Source organism: Monodon monoceros, unplaced genomic scaffold (genome assembly GCF_005190385.1).
Source record: "Monodon monoceros isolate NGI ecotype Baffin Bay Population unplaced genomic scaffold, NGI_Narwhal_1 Super_Scaffold_3, whole genome shotgun sequence".
Taxonomy (NCBI): domain Eukaryota; kingdom Metazoa; phylum Chordata; class Mammalia; order Artiodactyla; family Monodontidae; genus Monodon; species Monodon monoceros.
In genome coordinates this window covers 24,840,476-24,860,868 of record NW_021703780.1, presented here as the reverse complement: position 1 = coordinate 24,860,868, position 20,393 = coordinate 24,840,476, and the positions used below count along the sequence as shown (strand labels likewise).

Genomic DNA, 20,393 nt, shown 5'->3' with positions numbered 1-20,393 from the left:
CTCTGGATTTTTATTTTACAAACTGACCACTAGGGCTTCCCTGGTGGCGCAGTGGTTAAGAATCCACCTGCCTATGCAGGGGATGGGGGTTCGAGCCCTGGTCTGGGAAGATCCCACATGCCGTGGAGCAACTAAGCCCGCGAACCACAACTACTGAGCCTGCGCTCTAGAGCCCGCGAGCCACAACTACTGAAGCCCGCGTGCCTAGAGCCCGTGCTCCGCAACAGGAGAAGCCCCTGCAGTGAGAAGCTCATGCACCACAAGGAAGAGTAGCCCCCGCTCGCCCCAACTAGAGAAAGCCCGCGTGCAGCAACAAAGACCCAACACAGCCCAAATAAATAAAATAAATTAATTTTTAAAAAAAAAACAAAAAAACCCTGAACACTACAGTCCTCCAGTAGAGCACCTATGCAAGCAACCAGCATATTCAGACGACATAAATTTACTTTTAAATATTATCCTACCGAAGTATGGTACTTACAGACCTACAGATACATTTATTTGATAAAATGACCAAAACCAGTCCACCTGATGAAGTTCACGTACAAAGGTGACATTCAGAGATCCTCCTGTGACATAAATCAAGAAATTTATTCAGGCAGAAGGACTCAGGAGGCAATAGCTGATGAAGTAAGACACCACCACCCACCCCCATGAAGGATGTTTTCACAGCCAAGTAGAAGGTTGGTCCTTATTTAAAAATACAATAGGCTCTAGTTAGAACAGGGGTTCTCAAAGTGTAGGCCAGACACCTGAAGGTCCTTGGGTCCTTTTCAGGGGTTCTATAAGATCAAAACTATTTTTGTAATGTTGCTAAGAGATTACTTTTTCAATCTCATCTCTCTCTTCACTGTTAAGTGACCCAGAGGCTACATAATGTGTGATATCTCAAAAGACTGAATGCAGAAGCAGAGAAGAGGATCCAGTTGTCCTTCATTAAGCCAGATACCAAAGTGATGGGCAAAAACAGTCAAATGTCTGGTTTCACTCATTTCTTTTTGTTTGGAAAAGAATATTTTTCATAAAAATATAGACAATGTTATCATATAATGGGCTAATTATTACTTTTAGATGTATTACTATTTAAAATTATTTAAAAATAATTTAAAATCAATTTCTAACAGAATAAATACCAACAGATATAACCCACATAAACAAAAGCTCTGAGGTTCTCAGTAATTTTTAGAAGTGCAGGTCCTCAGACCAAAAAGTCTCAGAGTTGCTGTATTAAAAACTGCATACAGAATTTTTTCCCCTCTGTAAGGTTTTATCTCTAAAAAGACGTTAATTTAGCTTCTCAACTTAAAGGCAAAATTCCCAAATATACCTCAAAAAGAGCCAGCTAGCAGTAATGAATAAAACGTACAATGAATACATTTTAATTTAAAGCACTCTGTGAAATAATTACATTCTTACCGGTTTCCCAGTAACTCAAATTATATACAGCAGGATGAGCTGATTTTCACATTAGTATGTGGGCTAAAACCTCTGAACGTTTCTTTAGCATGATACTTCCCTTTCAGATGAAGATACTCCTCGTGGAAACTCTTACTCACCAAAACCTAAAACTTAATTAAGTCATAAGTAATAAGGCCTAAGTATCCTGTAGCTAAGTCACATTAGGTAGTGCTGCAGCTAAAATGCTATTAACTCACCAGCCAGTACACAGATGCTGAAGTGCTTATATACATATACATATATACATACACACACACACACGTGAGAGAAAGAGAGAGAGAGAGCTCAGAATCAATCAAAAATTCATTTTCCGGCCACTACAAAACATCTTTTAAAACACCACACTTTCCATTTAACTATCGCCTCAGTTGTCCACCTGTCACTGGGTCCTCCGTTCTCTGATTCATGTTGCTAATGAGTCCAACAGAGCATCAGGCAGGAGGTTTCCCCAAACTTAAAAGTGCAGCCTGCTCAGGGGAGCACATCTGCCCGGTCAGGGGCTCACCTCCTTCTCCCTCTAAATGGGGTGTCAGTGGCAGGTATGTCCCTGACATGACACAGAAATATAATTACCAACAGGAAAGCAGAGTCCCCACTGGAGGAAGAAAAGCAGGTCAGCAGAGACAGACAGAATGAATATGAATAAGAGGGAGAAAATTACAGGACACTCCTTTCTCCAAAATAAGAATCTGAAGGTGACATTTCAGAGCTCCAAGCATGACCCCCCCGCCTCATTTATTCCTTTGACAGAGAGCAGTGTCGATGGGAGAACAAATCCTGTGTGAAGCTTAACACTCACTTGCTATAAAGGTGTATTATGTCCTCCCATCCGTCGTGAAGAAACCCAGTGCTTTCAAACAAGAGTTCAGGGTGTTCACCTTAGGTCACGGCCACAGTGCAGTTATCTGCAGGCTTCTCTCTACAAAATGTTTTCTCTATTTGCTTTCTTAGTTTGGAAAACATTACAGAGAAATGCCTGTAGGCCAAGCGGACTGTCTCATTAGGGGAAACAACTTGATTTCAAGAAAGAAAAAAATCATGACTGTTTCCTGGGGACAGCACAGTTGAAATGTCAATAATGGGCACTGGGGTCCAGACCAACACCTCCTCCCCCACCTCCTGCTCAACACGGCTTAACCCTGCTGCACTTGGTTGCCGGATACTGTGGGGCCTTTGTCTTACAGGGATACCAATTGATGCGAAAGACAACTCACCAGGTAGCACCCACAAATCTTATTTAATCAAATCAAAGAGCAAAGGGAAGGGAGAACAGAAAGTTCAGTTGGTTAACTTAGAACGAATGACATCTCGTGTTAATCTTATTTTTTTCTGAGAATGAAATGTAAGTAACTCACTGAAATTAAACTGATTTTCATGTGTGGTTTATGGACATCATTATTAGTCATAACTCATCTTCAAAGGCTTTTTTTTTAACTTATATTCAGTACAATCTTCACTGAAAACTTTTAAACTTATATTACTCGATACACTGCCACCAAGTAGAAGGACAGTGATCAGAGTGCTAAGACGGCAGCAACAGACAGGTAGGAAGGCAATGTGGTGCCAAAGTAAAACACCTCTAATGTCAATACACTCTACACAGCTCCTCGGAAATGGTCCCTCTCCCATTTCTCAGGAAACAGGTTGTAACTTCAATCATTACAACCAAGTTCATTATGAAGAACAAAGGAATTCAAAAACCAAGAACTTTCAGGACTTTCAGTAACCAAGTCTAAAATAAGTACATATATAGTTCAGTGGCAAATTGATATTTTTAAAAAACAGATGTGGAAATGTTCTAGCAAGTACCATCCATTTCCCTTTTTCCAACACAAGCCAAGTTTTGTTTAGGGCTCTATCCTCCCCAGTTCAGTGGGTGAGATCTGATAGGGTCAGGACCCGGGGGCAGGTTGGGGGTGGGTAGGTAAGCGTGTGACCCTGATGACCAGCTGGGTGATAGACCAACCGGAGCCAGAGAGGCTTCTGGGAAGATGACCTGCAGCACAGGGTGAAATATGCAAGGAAGGGTCATGGATGATGTTATTTTTAGTTTTTTAAAACAATTATTTAGTATTAACTTATTTTTATTTAGTAAAAATCTTTTAAAGATTCACAGAATTGGACTTCCCTGGCGGTGCAGTGGTTAAGAATCCTCCTGCCAATTCAGGGGACACGGGTTCGAGCCCTGGTCTGGGAAGATCCCACATGCTGCAGAGTAACTAAGCCCGTGAGCCGCAACTACTGAGCCTGCGCTCTGGAGCCCGTGCTCCGCAACAAGAGAAGCCACCTCAATGAGAAGCCCACATGAAGAGTAGCCACCACTCGCAGCAACTAGGGAAAGCCCACACACAGCAACAAAGACCCAACGCAGTCATAAATGAATGAATGAATAAATAAATAAATAAATGGGAGCGGAGGAGAAAAGAGTCACAGAATTCAAATGGCCGCAAAAAAATTTAGGCAAAAAACACTAAGAAAAACTTCTTAATTTTAAGGAATGTAACATACTGGATTCTTCAAAAGGGCTGCTGAGTCTCTTCACCAGAAAAATTTAAAGAAAGGGTACAGATAAATCATGACCAATGACACCCAATCCTGTATCCCCAACTCCACGCTCAAGGGCCAGTTTCCATCTGCTCTCTCCACCTACATACATGAGATGCTTCTGAACCTTAAACCCAACAAGCCAAGCCTCCCTTCCTCCTGACTCACTCCAGGTGATTTCCTGCCCAATCACCTTCCCAGGAATCCAGCCCTGAAAGCACACTCCACCCCGCAGCGTGGATCCCAGGCCAGCCAGGGCTTCAGGCTTGTTAACAGGCCCTGCGATTCCAGTCACCCACTCCCCCACCGCGGCCTGCCTCAGCCTCGTCACCTCTTTGCCAGAACCATCTTCTATGAACTCCCTGGCCTCCAGAACCTCCCCTCATCCAGTCCATCTAATGCATGAATCTGTCACATTGATCTCTTAAAGCACAACTCATTCACTCAGCAAACAAGTACTGACCGCTGTATCAGATAACCAAGGACCACAAACTTAGTGGCTTGAAACACCACAAATGCATCTTAGGGGTCAGAAGTCCAAAACGGGTCTCAATGGACTAAAACCAAGGTGTGGGCAGGGCCGCGTTCCTTTTTGGAGGCTCTATGGGAGAATCCTTTTCTTCGCCTTTTCCAGCTTCTAGGGATTGCCTGTATCACTCCATTCACAGCCCCCTCCTCCATCTCAAGGCCAGCAACACTGGGCCAAGTCTCCTCACACCCCACCCTTCTACTTCTCTCCCACCTCCCTGTTCCATACTTAAGGACCCTGGGGGTTACCCTGAGCCCACCTGGATAACCTAGGACCCTCCCTGCTTCAGTCAGCTGATTGGCAACCTTAATTCCGTCTGCAACCTTAATGCTGCTCTGCCTATAACCCCACATATTCATGGGTGCTGGGGATTAGGACACGGACATCTTTGGGGGCCCTTATTCTGCTGACCATAAGCGCCTGATACAAGGCACCGGGAGGGGCAAAGGTTAAACACAGACTTGGCTGTCAAGCTTGTGTTAGTCCTTTGATACCAACTGTTAACTGACTCCCGCTGCTTAAAGAATTGAGCCTAGGGCTTCCCTGGTGGCGCAGTGGTTGAGAGTCCGCCTGCCGATGCAGGGGACACGGGTTCAAGCCCCGGTCCAGGAGGATCCCACATGCCGCGGAGCGGCTGGGCCCGTGAGCCATGGCTGCTGAGCCTGCACGTCCGGAGCCTGTGCTCCGCAACGGGAGAGGCCACAAAACGCCCGCATGCCGCAAAAAAAAAAAAGAATTGAGCCTAAACCACTTAATTTGCTATTAAAGCCTTCCATGATTTCGAAACACTCCTGCAGGATTATCTCACACTACTTCCCTGAAGTACCCTAGCGCTGTCCTCAACCTGCAGAACCGGGAGCACCCAACACACCGGCTTCTGCTCCACAGCCACACGCACACCGCGCTCCAGTTCACATGCCACCTGCCCTCTCTCTGCCTTCCCTGAATGCCCACAAAGCCCTGTTGCGCCAGTTGGCCATTCAGCAGTGACACAAAGGGTTCAGGCAGAGGGATGACCCTGAGCCAGCTGTGCGGCCCGGGCATGCCACTTGACAGCCTTGCTTTCATGATCTGTCAGTGAAAAGCAGCCCAAATTAGTCTAAATCCGTTCCCAGTTCTACGAACTGGGGGGGTTTGTATCCATTTCTCTCAACCCCCAAAGTTACTGTCCAATCAAGGTCACCATCACGTCAACTGGATTAGTGCACTCCCTCCCGATAGAGGGTCCCTGACTCCAGCCTTGCGTTGCTCCCCACTCCCCAAAAAGCATCTTTCTAGGTTACTCACCTCAAAACCAGTTAAAGGCTCTTAGGAAAATGTCCAAACTCCTCAGGGTGGCCCCAGACCCCTGCTTCCTCCTTCGATTTTCCTATCAGTTCGTCATGTGCTACCTGCTTCCTCACCTCAGTGCCTTTGCCTGAATGCCTACTTCCTCTTTCCACCAGGCAGATGTCTGCCTGTTCTCCAGGCACCCTTCCCCGGCCCTCCCGGTCTGATTTACGGGTCCTTCCTGTCTGCGCCCATAGCACCCCACACTACGCTCTCCGTTCTCATCACCGTGGTAGTAGTATCTGTTCCCCGTCAGGATCCTCCAGACTGCAACTTCCACACGGGCAGCACCGTCAGTCAACCTCATCTACCACCCTAGGTACAGACTGGGGGGTGGTCACCCAAATTCTGGATAGAGCAGAAGGACCTGCTCACAGCCACCCAGAATCAAGATGAGATTTCTCGGTCTGTCTTGCAGCATCATGTGGCTGCACGTTTAAGGTTCTGGCCAAGCAGACATAAGCAAAATTGTCTGAGGGCAGTTTCTGGGAACTTCCCTAAGAGAACGCACGAATGAATCCTCTGTCCTTTCTGCCTCTGTCTCTCCCTCCATCCTGCTGCCTCTAAGCCTTACACACAGTGAGCTAGGAGCCTACAGCTGGGTCATACCTGTACCTTTCTCCAGCCCTTTATGGGAAATACAATACCTTGTTTTGAGATGCCATTATTGGAACCATCATTATTTTGGAATCCCTGTCGCCTGCACTCAAATTTAATTGCAACACACACAGCCATATCCACAGCACCAGTAATTATCTGTTGCATCAAGTACATACCTCACCTCTTCTACTGGATTATAATCTATTTGTCAGTAGGTGTACTGTCATGTGTCTCTGCGGGATCCATGCACCCGAGCAGAGGGCAGCACACAGAACTCCTCTACGGTGAATAAGTGGGGATGGTCAATGAATTGATGACCACGTGGTTACTGATGCAGACAGACTCAGTCCAAGCTACACGGGGCTACCTTAACCTTGGCTCACTGCTGCGGCCAACCAAAATAAAGTTAAAAAGAGTGTCTACACCACTATGTATAAAATAGATAACTAATGAGGACCTCTTGTATAGCACAGGGAACTCTACTCCGAGCTCTGTGGTGACCTAAATGGAAAGGAAATCCAAAAAAGAAGGGATATACGTATACGTATGGCTGATTCACTTTGCTGTACAGCAGAAACTGACACAGCAGTGTAAGCAACTGTACCCCGATTAAAAAGAAAAAAAAAAAAAAGTGTCAGTTTCTACCATTACTTGATCAGGGAATAGTTCAGAGCCTAGACACCAGAGTTCATCCTCTTCCTTCCTCGGGCACAGGGTCACCAGTGTACTCTATCACTGGCTTACTCCACCTAAAAGCTCTACAAGGTAATACGCAAATAAGCAAGGTCCTTTAACACAGACATTAAAAAAACATCCTCTGCTCCTGGGCAGGTGGGATGTCTAGCAATTTGCTCTACTCCCTCAGCCTGGTTGGGGGAACAGCAACCCTAAGCAGGGAAACCAGTGCCCCAGAGCCCGCTTCCCCAGGTGGGCCCCTCCTCTGTGCAGTGTTACGAAGCCTCAGGCCTCTCAGGCTACTGAGGCATATTCACCTTCACACAGCCATAAGCACAGGTTACAGAACTATCGTACTTGAAAGGTACATATTTAGAGACATCCGTGCAAATAATTGGCAGATACCTACTACATGCCAGACAGGACACAGGTACCAAGGATACGCGGGGAGCGTGCCAGACGCTGAGCAGAGACAGAAGGAAAGCACTCGTCAGCCTCACTTGACGAATGAGGAGACTGAGGCACACAGAGGTTAGTTAGTCATGTATAACCAAGGTTACACAAGCCGGAAGGGGTGGGAACATCTAATCGAGTCAAAAGCATCAAAGGTTCTAGGCTGTATGAGTTTGACTTACAAAGAACAGGGCCTTTTCTGTTATTTAGTTTGCTTTGCTTTTGTGTTTCTGTCGGTGCGGAGCAATTGAGGAAGCATCCAAATACAGCCTACAAGGCACATCTGGGGAGATGTGAGTCTGTGGTGTGTGCAGAGTGAAAAGTGCCGGCAGGAAACGACGCTGGATCAAGGGTGGCCCTAACAGGGAGTAAACGAAGGTGTTAGGGTGGAGCGCATGATCCCATTAACCTGTCACAAGACCTCTGTGACAGCACAGTTGGGAGCAGAACACAGGGAGGCAGGAAGGAGGAGGGGGAAACCAGGCACCTAGGAAGGACTGGTGGGCTGCGGACAGGGCAGAGCCCGAATGGACACCTGGTGACTTGACGGTTGGAGGGAGCGGGGGAAGGATGCAGCTGACAGGAGAAGGACCCAGGCAGTGCTGCCAGCCTGACGGCCTGGGCACACAGGCGATGGCGGTGCTCCTGGCCATGCTGGCCAACAGGAGACAGGTTTGGAGGGCAACCAGGTGAATCAGCGGATGAGAAGTTCTGAACCTGGAGCTCAAAAGAAAGAAGTGGATTAGAAATAAAAGTCTGGGGTGGGGAGTATGACTCCGCGTGAGGGGGGAGCCGGCTGGGGGGAGGCACGAGGGCCTCGCCCGCCCGCGCCCTGCGTGGCTGACAGCTTGCAGCACATGGTGCTCTGCAGCATCCTGCCGGGGCCGGGCTGGGGCGGCCGCCGGGGCCCCCACGTGAGGGGGAGACCCGGGACTCTCAGAGGCCACGGCTGGCGCTCAGGGCCCTGCCTGCGGCCAGCGGGGGGCAGCGACTGCAGCCTGGGTCGGTCAGCGGCCCTTGGAGCCCGGCCGGCGTGAGGCAGCCAAGGCCTGGGCCTGGTTACCTGGGCGGAGGGCGGGGAAAGTGGGGGCCCGCCATCCCTGGGGACCAGTGGGAAGGTCCATGGAAGTTAGACCTGGTCGGCCTGTTTTCAGAGGGAGGCCCGGGTTAGAGGACCCTTTAGCCACTGTGGAGGAAGTTAGATCTTCAGGGTGCAGCTCTACAGACCCTTCTGGGTGTTGGGGGAGGGCCCAGTTCCATTCGCTCTCAGCCAGGCTGGGCCTGGGCCGTGCGGCGCCCTCACGTCACTCTGGCTGCAGATCGTTCTCCTCCCAGGTCACTGTAAGAAAGTCTTCCTACCCTCCTCCTTTGTTGGGATGCCCTTGTTAACATTGTCGGCTCACCTGCATCTTTCTGCCTGGGTGGGCTTTTAAGGCTTCTAGGCGTTTGTACACTTTTGGTTTAAAACCATGGGGGGAGGTATGGAGCCCACTGCTGGCAGGTCTTTTACTTGCTGATTGTGTATTTCTGGGGCTAGATTTTAAAGCAGCCCTTTTGGTTGTTACTAGGAAGACATGTTAGGGAAAGAAAAAAAAAAGAGTGACTTCTGTCGAAAGCTAAATGTTTGAAAAATTGACCCAATTAATACAAGTTTTAGGTGAAGTTCTTTGAGACATGAAGGGAGGTAGGATGTGTTCTTGGAAAGGTCTTTTCAGATTCTGAAAGGCTTTTCAAAGTGCAAGCGTTGGGGTATCCCTGGTGGCGCAGTGGTTAAGAATCCGCCTGCCAGTGCAGGGGACACGGGTTCGAGCCCTGGTCCGGGAGATCCCACATGCCGCAGAGCAACTAAGCCCGTGTGCCACAACTACTGAGCCTGCACCCTAGAGCCCGTGAGCCACAACTACTGAGCCCACATGCCACAATTACTGAAGCCCATGCACCTAGAGCCTGTGCTCCACAACAAGAGAAGCCACTGCAACAAAGAGTAGCCCCTGCTCACCACAACTAGAGAAAGCCCGCGTGCAGCAACGAAGACCCAACGCAGCCAAAGATAAATAAATAAATTTACTTTTTTTTTTTTTTTTTTTTTTTTGCGGTACTCGGGCCTCTCACTGTCGTGGCCTCTCCCGTTGCGGAGCACAGGCCCCGGACGCGGAGGCTCAGCGGCCATGGCTCACGGGCCCAGCCGCTCCGCAGCATGTGAGATCTTCCCAGACCGGGGCACGAACCCATGTCCCCTGTATCGGGAGGTGGACTCTCAACCACTGTGCCACCAGGGAAGCCCTAAATAAATACATTTAAAAACCAATAAATAAATAAAGTGCAAGCGTGGAAAAAGCTTGTGGCGAAGGGGGGCAAGAAAAAGCAGGTCCAGAAGTTTACTCTTGACTGTACCCATCCTGTAGAAGATGGAATCATGGATGCTGCCAATTTTGAGCAGTTCCTTCAGGAAAGAATGAAAGTGCATGGAAAAGCTGGGAATCTCAGAGGAGGTGTTATAACAATCGAAAGAAGCAAAAGCAAAATCACTGTAACTTCCGAGGTGCCTTTTTCCAAAAAGTATTTGAAATATCTCACGAAAAAATATTTGAAGAATCATCATCTACGTGATCGGTTATGCACAGCTGCTAACAGGAAAGAAAGTTGTGAGTTAACGTTACTTCTAGATTAATCAAGATGAATAAGAGGAGGAAGATGAGGACTGAAACTCAGCTATCTGGAGTATTTTATATGAATTCTTAAATAAAATTTAGGAAAAAAAAAAGAAATGTCTGAGATGGACAATGGGTTGGGTGGGTGGGTGAATACTTGAATCCATGGGTTAAGTAAATCACCCACTGAGATTGGTTTTCCAACAGTACTTTGCAACTATTCACCTACATCTTGAATTTCGGGAAGCACTTTAAAATATGCCAGTCCCATTTCCTAAAAGATGGTGAACTCAAGCATGGAGCTCTGTACCCGGGCTCAATGTAGAGCACCCACCTCACTCTGCACTTGCAGCCACCTTCCTCTGGGTCGCTGAGCCTCTTCCAAACCTACCGCGCCTTGCAAAGAAAACAAAAAGGATCTGCCATAACAAGCCCAGCACATACAGCATTCTCCTGGGTTCACGAAGTCCTGAAACACTGTCTTTAAGGGGGTATTTGGAGAAGCTCCGACCTGTTTCACAGGACAACCGCCTTCTTGGCTGAAACAAACTTGCAGACAATGGAAGGCCGCACAGATCTGGATATGAGATTCTCTGCAAGCCTCTAACTGGTCCCTTAAAGACCCAGCTTAAAGAGGCCGAGCTCCACTTCCACCCCATTTCTAACATACAAATCAGACTGCAACTGCAGATAGCTGGGAGACAAACATTCAAGCGGCTTTTCAGCAACATTAAGCAGCTGACCACAGCCTGATATGATTACTTGATTAACTGACGTGATTACTTGAATATTCAAAATAAATTGTCATGTTCTCCAAGCTAATTCATACAAAATATACAAAGGCAGCCTTACAGCCTTGGTTGAAATTAAAAGAGGGTGGAGAAATATAATTAACAAAGATAAGTTATGTACCCCCCTGGAGAGAAAATGTCTTAGATTTTAATTCAAATCTGTGTAACATAAATAAGGGTGTGACACGAAAACACATTTCTTCTTAAAAACTCAATCTAAACCTCCATATTTTATAACTGTTGTTCAGGTGTGTGTGGGGGGGTGGGAATGGGAGGAACAGGCAGGGTTAAAATGTGTTTCGAAAAGAAAAAAGCCTGGTACCATCTGGCATTTTTAAAAGCAAACACAACCCAGCAATCAATCTATCATGTCCTCTACAGAGTGTCTAAAGCCAACAGTTATTTTATCACCTGGTAACATTCCATGTTAATATATAAACAATTCTGTGAATTTTGTGATCCTCATATTTTAGGAATTATGGTACTTAACAGCCATCATAATGTTGTCAGACCTAGTGACCCACACCCAGAAAGAAAACGAGGAAGTCCTAAAACAGTAAGAATCCCAAGAGGACTGAAGGGCTGGGGAAGATGTTATTCTGAACAGCCCGAACAAGCAGCCTTTAACCAGCCCTGTGTCAGAATGACCCAGATGTTCTCAAAACACACAGGATGTACACCTCTACTCAAGGGAGACCAGACAATCCGCAGATGGAGGCTGCCTGGAGGATGTGGGTGCCCTTCCCTCCCAACCCACAGCCCTCAGGTCTTATACACCTTGTAGATCAAACCCAGGCTGCGCTGGGGTCAGACAAGGAAACCGACGCTGGATGCCCTCAACCAGTCTGGGTTTGAACCCGGCCTCTGTCACCTGCTAGCTGGGAGGCCTTGAACAAGTCACTTAACCTTTCTGTGTATTAGTTTCTCATCTGTAAAACTGGGGTACCTACCTCATGGGGAGTTTGGTGAGGCCAAAATGAATTGACAGATGTAGAGCACCTTAGAAAAGCGCCTGGCATGTAGTGTATTTAGCACCCACAGAACAGCCTCATTCTCTTCATAAGTTGCAAACATTGCCCAACTGCAGTGTCATTTATTCTTCTGAAGAACATTATAACAGAAGATTGAGTCAGCTGAGTAAACAATGCTTCAGTGAACATCCTATCCAATAGAGCGATTATTTTTTAACTACGCACATCAAATTAAGTCAGTCCCCTACTTAACTTTTATGTATAATATCGATAGTCTGGACACCCTCCAAAGGAGGCACAGGTATTATCACCTGCAAGTTCTACACAGAAGTCTCAGAGGTGCAGTGACTGGCCTGCCGGAGCCTGCCCAGCCTTGTGGGGCAGAGCTGGGTCCCTATCCTGTGCAGCTGCTAACCTGAAAGGCCTCTTTGCCAATCCCCTTCCTATAGCTTTGCTAACTTTAAAAAAAAGCACAGTAGATGCTCTTAATAAATGCACCTCAGATCCACAGTAAAGCTAAACATTCGGAAGTTTTGTAAGAAGTAAGCTCAAATTTTCACAGAGGTACATATCAGCTCACAAACAGGGCAGATAGAGGTGTCAACAACTCCTGTAGATATTAAGGTAATGTATTTCTTCTGCCAAAACCTGAAGCAGAGGTACCCTGAACGCTACCCTCAAGGGACGTACAGCGCACGGCCAAACTTCCCAGGGAAGCAAATGAATAATCATTGAATTCGGCGTCATAAGAACTCTTCTTTGGGGAAGGAGAAATTCACAATTACTCTGTAGGAGTGTGTGCTATCCCAAGACAGAAGGAACAGGTACTCTGGGGTTCAGAACAACTCAGATAAAATAAGGACCAGAGTGGCCAATTCTCCAGTGTGGCTTTAATTAGGTCTGTTTAGTATACACTTATCAGAGATTAGCTCTGACACAGTAAAACTGTTGACAATGGGGAAAGAAATGGGCAGAGGGCGTGTGCTAGCAGGAGGGCGTGAACCTAGTGTCAGGACTGTCCTTTGAAACTGCAGGTGTTTCAAGAAGATGGTTATTCTAGGGGCTTCCCTGGTGGCGCAGTGGACGGGTTCGTGCCCTGGTCGGGGAAGATCCCACATGCCGCGGAGCGGCTAGGCCCGTGAGCCATGGCCACTGAGCCTGCGCGGCTGGAGCCTGTGCTCCGCAACGGGAGAGGCCACAACAGTGAGAGGCCCGCGTACCGCAAAAAAAAGAAAAAAAAAAAAAAGAAAATGGTTATTCTAACTGCAGAAAGCATGAGAGTCCCAGCACTAAAAATCTTAAGTGAAAAACTATTTCCTAAATCCCAGTCAGCAAGAAAACATTCATCAAACAAAAGGTACCAAAGTCTAACTTAAGATACAAGGAATACTGAGACATCGCACACAACTGTGCTTTAAATAGGAAGCATAAGGATTCAGTCTTCCTAAAAACTCACCAAGTATGAATATTTTCAATCCAGGGGCCACACAATTCCAAAAGCAAATGCATAAGTCAAATAAAAGTGTCCCCGTAGAGGAAACATGCCAGTGGGAATCAAAGAGCTTGGTAATGATAACATTTATGGGTTGAAATCGGGATCAGGTGGGAGGAGGGATTCTATGACAGAAACTCAAAATGAGGTCAGTCTACCTTCCTGAACAACTCACTCTGCTAGGCCGGAACATCTCCAGCGGTTACGATTAACCTCTTAAGGAGAAAACTGTAATTTCCATCACTGATTCTGACATCTACCTTACTGAGACCTAAATGACTTCAACTTTCATTCTCTATCCCTGGTCAAACAGAAACAAAGGATTTGCTCTCGGCAAAAGTGAAAATAAAAAATTTTCGTTCTGAGACAGACTTGAAAATCACCTTGGTGTAACTGTTTATTTTTAAAGAAAGGGACCAATGCCCGGAATTGATTTTCTTAAGGCTGATGGCAAGTTTAGGATAGGGAACCAGGGCAGCCGGGCTCTATACAAGGATGAGGCACTCTACCTGAACCACTGTGCCTTCCAAACCTCTCAGATTACTTCCGTTTTAATAACAAAGAAATATGCGTGTGCTTTACCATAATCCTGTATTAGGAGGCAATGTTTATTTTAGTATCTCTTACGTGAGCTGAGGTAACTCAGTGGGTGAGAGGAACCCAGAGGCCTTGGTTCTCACTCCTGGCTCTGCCAGCAACTGGCTCCATGAGCTTCAGCAATACTGAGACTTTACTTTTCTCACCAACAATACGTCATTAAAAGCTGGGAAGCATCCTGATTTCAGTAATATTAAAATGCGAAAGACGGCTTGTGTGATTTTACCATGCCACTGACTGTAAGCTGCATCTCTACCCAGATATGTGAAAATGTGAAAAACTGCCTGAAAACGGATGAAATGTGGTGGAAACACACACCTGTAAAGTGGCGGACAAACACCAGCTGCAAAGAGGACCGCGGGCCCGACAGGGGGAGAAAGGGCCTGTCTGGATGGAACGTGGGCCCTTAAGATGTTTCCACCTGAGGACAAAGCCTCCTCCCTCTTCCCCCACGACACCGCATTTCTTCTAACTCCCAGGCCTGAGAGCGCCCTTCCTCTTGCTGGCCCTCAATCCAGCTGGTCTCCAAGTTGCGTAGATCTTGTCCTAGAAACAACCTCATGTGATTAGCTCGCTGCAGTCTGTGCTCATGGCTGTGGCTCCAGGTGAGGCCTCACCACTGCCCTGGCCTCCAACAGCCTCCCAGTCCACCCCCACACAGCCCCGGTGTCCGTCCTCGCCAATCCCCACCACGTACTCTGACCACACTCATATTCTTGGAACACAGGATTCACAACGCACTCCTTCTGGTTCAAAAGCTTCAGCGGTCCTGTTACCCAGCATCTCAGGAAAGACAGCAGGCTACTGGGTCAAGTCCACCCAGGCTGGAATGATTTGTGACCTTGGGCAAGACTAAAACTTCTGAGCCTCCATTTCCTCATCTGTTAAGTGGGAATGCTCACAGTACCAATTAACAGTACTTGAGATAAACCCACATAAAAGGGCTCAATGCAGAGTTTGATATGTATTAAGTTTAATAAAAGTTAGCCCCCCCCCCCCCTTTTTTTTTTTGCGGTACACGGGACTCTCACTGTTGTGGCCTCTCCCGTTGCAGAGCGCAGGCTCAGCGGCCATGGCTCACAGGCCCAGCCGCTCCGCGGCATGTGGGATCTTCCCGGACCGGGGCACGAACCCGTGTCCCCTGCATCGGCAGGCGGACTCTCAACCACTGCGCCAACTTGCCTTTCTAACCTTTCTTTCCACTTCTGCCCTATTAGCTTCAGGCAACTGGGCTACTTGCTTTAATGCCCAATGATTCACTTGTTTGCTCTCCAAACTCCCTCTCCTAGAATGCCCACCCTCTGACCTCTGTGCGCCCATAAGATTCCTCTATGACGGGTAAAGTGAAATTCAAATATTGATTCAGTTCTGTTTCATTTAATCCAATCATCTCTTTGATGGGGCCTGACATCCTTGGAGGCCCTTATAGCCGACACACCCCCATGTCCACAGAGGCCCTTCCTGAAAGTGTAGTTAGCAGCCAGGTAGGTGAGATGAGATTTAAATCCACTTCCTCAGTTTGGGATGGGCCCCAGGTTATCAGATTTCATTGTTTTAGTTATTACTTCAAGTAACCAAAGCCAAAATCAATCACCTCAAGGGCAAGGACCCTCTTTGGAAGGTGGTGGGAAGGGAAGTTCCCACATGAGAATATGGTAATAAGGGGTCCAGACTAGCTGGCAGTCATCTTGCAAAATCAGCCTATGGACATAACCAACATCTGAGGAGACTTCAGAGAAACAGCAAAAGTTCTGCCTATGCGACTTTTCAGGTCAGATGGTCATTTAAGCCCATCTGCACTGGGTTTTCTGTCTCTTGCATGAAAAACAGGCCCATCGGTGCTAGGCACTGATACATCTAACATGGTGAGCTCTGCCATAAAGCTTTCCCAGAAACAGTGAGACAAGCCCCCTGGAAATCTGCTTCTGATACCCTTCTAGTAGAAGGTGCAGATTAAGTATGGGTATAAAAGGATTAAAGTGTAAACTCATTCAGGAAGCCCTTTGGAGTCAGAAACTGTCGTTCAGCTTTGTATACAACCTCTTCCCCCAAGACACACACACACAGTACACACTCAGTAACTGACAAGTCAATTAATTAATAAAGAGAGTAAATCAAATGTGGGCTAAAAGGAAGGAATAGACTTGACACAGATTTAAAAATGGCAAATTGTTAATCTTGGATGGCTCGAAGATGGACCTTTAATCATGAGGTTAGAGTTTTAAGTTACAGAGTAACAGAGTTACATAAAGGGCAGAGCCCACTGACCAAATCCTCCCAGCAGCAAGGACAGAGGAAGGAGCATGTATGTTACAGAAGACAGAGCTATGTGATTTGGACAAGTCACTTGGCATTTCTAGGCCTTAGTTCTCAATTCTTTATAAAAGAGGTAGGGGATAGCACTTCTCACAGGGAGGCTGTAAGAATTATGTACGGAAAGCAACTATTAATAGGAAGGTGCTCACATCAGTAATACCTGAAACTGAATGCATGCAAAGACAGACCTATTTTGGGAACTAACTAATGGAAAGATTATCCCATCAGTAAAAGAGTTAGTAGGCATAAAAGAGGTATTAGACTTAATTACAAATTTTCTTAGGGGAAGGATGTGGCCCCGAGTAAGAAAGAAATAAAACCATCACTCACACTCTCTACTATCTACTTAGGCATCAAAGTCACCCTAAAGGAAAGTAAACAGTTTTGCCTTGATTTGTATAATTCAAGTTGGAAATAAGACACCCAAGTACCGATACTCACTCCTACAAACAGGAGGGCAATCAACTGTTATGCTAAGAGGAAAAGAGGGGGCAGTGGAAAAAAGATCCTTGCAGACATCCAAAAATTAAGAATTCTGACACCCCTCCCGCACAAAAAAAGAAAAAGGAAGCTCAGTCGATCCCAGGGAAGGAGATAACTCACCTCATTTTCAAAAGTGACTTTGCAGGAATGCTGGCATTAGTGTCTGTGAAAACCTAGTTTTGAATATTTTCCCAGTTACTTGAGATTCTCCAGCTGTATCCTTGGCCACATCCCCTAAACCTCACTTCCCCTTCCCCAAGAAGAAAAATAAGTGAAGAAGAAACATTTATCAAACCCATGCTGAGCACTTTCAACTGTGTCATCTCTTGGAATCCCTAACAATTCTGCAACGTGAAACCTGTGGACAGACGAGGAAATTGAGTCAAGAGGGTGAGGACAGTGTCTGAACTTATGATGTACTTTTCTTGAAAAAAATTTGGCCATCAAATCTATACACTTTTTACTTTCACTTTTCAGCCCAGTTCTGTTCTATATTCTGTAAAATTAACCATCTGTAACCATCAATAACACTCTCCCTTTTCTCTTCAGTTAGAAACAGAAAAGAAATATAAAAAAGAGGAACTGTACAGAAAAAATTCCTGGCAATGAGAAGTTATAATCTGGGGTAAGAATCTAAAAGGGACATGAGTGACATTTCTCTTTCAAGTACGGAGCTTTCCTTGGAGAATCCCAGGCAGCTTCCGAACGAACTAAAAAAGTGACCCGCTTATCCCTAACAGCAGATGGAAAGTTAAAGTGTTCGTCCACAGATAGGCTGTGTCCCTATCTGAGATTATGCACCGAACGCTGTTGGCTGAGAGGTGGTGCAAGCAAAACAAGTGCACACCAACAGGTTATCTACGGAATGGTTAGGCGAACAAGTTACAAAGCCTAACAAGCAACGTTAGCTCTTCGTCCTACCCTATAAAGAAAGCACTTCCTGCCACGGGGCCCGCTATTAAAGAATTAAGGCTGCTCGCTCCCCACTATTCTCCCGCCGCATGCCTAGGTTCCGCAGCCCAGCTCACAAGTCATGCACTGGATTCTTCCATACGGGACTCCTCACCCCTCACCCCAAAGTGGACCAAATGCATTATCCAATTTGCAATCAAGAAGCCAGGAGCTGAGCTGAACTACAATCGTGAGCAGGGGAAACCATCAACCTAAAAGTGCAAGGGCACGGAACGGTTGCAAGACACAGTTTAAAAGAACAAGCCTTGCTCCAGGCACGACTCCCTCCACCCCGAGGCGGGCGTGCAGACAGCGGGGATGGGGTGGGGGCCGAGTCTTATTGCGTGTACACTGTAAAAGAGCCTTTTCCTTGCCACTCGCAGCACACGCGACCCCAGGGCTTCCCCGGCCGCCCCCGCGCTCAGACTCCAGCTAGGGTCTCCCAGGTGGCTCTCCAGTCCCCTCCCCCGCGCTTCCCCACCGGCCTCCCCGAGGATCCGCGGGCTACAGTTATCTGGTTTTAATAAAACCCGAAGCGTTCCCGGGCTAGCGGGCTCCCACTCCGAGGGGCAGAGGCGGGACGGTAAGAGAGAAAAGGAAAGGCCGGAGGCGCCGCGCACCGACCCGCGCATTGCGACCCCGTGGCAGCTCTCCCAGCTCCCTCGGGTTTTGTTCTCCCCTGAGGAAGCGCGATCGCTCTCGGGGCTCTTCCCCGACCTCCGGCCGCGCCTTCATCCCGCCCGGGCGGGCAGACCCGAGAGCAAGAGCCCACCCGCCCTACTTCCCGTCGGCGCGCCGGGTGCGTTCCCGCCGCGCCCGTCAGCGTGCACACCGCCCGCCGACTGCTTCCACCGCCGAACAGGTGAGACAGCACCGCGCGTAAACTCCTGAGACGCCCGCACAGCTCTCACCCCGCCCGCCATCGCGCCCGGGAGCGGGCCAGCGCCCCCGGAGCTGCCGAACTCCTCTGCCACGCGGGCGCAGCGCGGGCCGAGCCGGCAGTCGCTCGTGCGCACCGGGCTCAGGACCCAATGGTGGGTCGCAACCCTCGGTCCGGGCCGCGCGCCGGCGCGGGTGTCATGGCCGAGCGGCGGCCGGGCGAAGTTTCCTGGAGCCGCCCGCTTACCTCTTAGGCCAAGGGTGGCTGCGGCTCCAAGAAGCGGCGAGGCGGCGGCGGCAGCGCCCGGAGCCAGCCGAGCCAGGAGGAGGCGGGAGGGAGTGCCGGGCCAGCAGCAGCCGCCGGGATGGGAAGAGGAAGGCTCCGGGTATCTACAATCTGAACGTGGGCTGACCGTGACGTCACAATGGCGCGGCCAGCCAATCGCCGCCGGGAGGCCGAATCAAGCGCTATGATGTCATGCGGCTCCGGAGCCAATCGCGAGACAATAGAACTTTCGTGATTGTAAATTCCAGAATCCGACGCAGTGGGGAACCGTGGTCTGGGTTGGTCCCCTCCGGTTCACGTGTCTCTGGGCGATTTTATCCCCTTTCTTCCTAATAAGCCTGCGTGGAACGCAGAGCCTGCGCAATAGCACCAGTGAAGTTCCCGGTGCCCTGAACTCTGATTCTCTTAGTGCCAGGCGTGGCGAGGTTGTGTGGCCGCGTTTGGACAGCAGAAGCCCACTCTGGTGCAGTCTCCTCGCGGGTTCTGCAAGGGAGCCAGTTCTTCTTGGTTTTGGATGATAGGGTTAAATGCCTGCGGAGGTCACCGGCGCGAACAAGATAAGGCAACAACAAAAAAGCGCTCAAAACTGATGCTATAGCTTAACTCCTGGTGGGTAGATTAACCGTGATTTTTCTTAGGGATTCTGATTTTCCCTTAGTGATCACTACCAACTCCATCTCTCCTCAAGACTTTTTGTAGAAGGAGAAAATGTGGTGGAGCAAGTGACGTATTTTCAGCTAGACAGGTTTAAGCATATAAGACAAAGTGCTTTGTGCTCAGGGCACAAGTGGAAGATCCTTGCTGTTTTTCATTGATATTTGGATAACTTAAGGCCTTCATCATCCTAGTATCCTATGCTTTCCCCATATCCAGCCCCAGAAATTAAGCCTTTCTCCCAGTGCCCTCTGGCTGTATTTCTATTACCCCATGCCCCGGACCCAACATGGTCAACTGTTTAATGTAGGCAAGTTTATTCATTTACGTATTTACAATGTTTATCATGTGCCAGCCGTTCCAGGACCTCGGCCATTGCCCATTGCCTTAAGAATACAGGTGTACAAACTATATACAAATGAGATAATGTAAACATAAACACATAACAAGATTTTTAACAGTCGATTGCCATTCAACTCCACAAACACTGACTTCAGTTTGACAGATACTATGCTAGGCGTTAGAAATAAAAAACTGCAAGGATCCCCTCCCCCTGTGAAATGATATAGTCAGGAAACAACTACCATGCAGAATGGTAAACACTACGATGGAAACCAAGATAAGGAGATTAATGAAGAACTGTCTGTCAAGGGGCGGGTGAAAAGCATATGCCAGAGGCATAGAAGAGTTGGGCAAATGTATCTCCTTTATTCTTCACTTTTCTGCCCGCAGTT

The 20,393-nt window shown here is 47.9% G+C and overlaps 1 protein-coding gene and 1 pseudogene across 3 annotated transcripts in view; one reads left to right on the top strand and one right to left on the bottom strand.

The window, feature by feature from the left end:
* Positions 1 to 19,132, bottom strand: part of ELOVL5 (ELOVL fatty acid elongase 5) — a 70,434-nt gene extending 51,302 nt beyond the window's left edge. For 2 of the 3 annotated variants that reach the window (XM_029242260.1, XM_029242261.1), the window contains exon 1: positions 18,967 to 19,132. The gene's annotated coding sequence lies outside the window, so the exon portion shown is untranslated. Of the gene's footprint in view, positions 1 to 17,009; positions 18,939 to 18,966 lie in introns of those variants that run through there. The other variant, XM_029242259.1, reaches the window with a different exon arrangement.
* LOC114907539 lies at positions 8,222 to 10,293 on the top strand (annotated as a pseudogene).
* Positions 19,133 to 20,393: the final 1,261 nt, after the last annotated feature.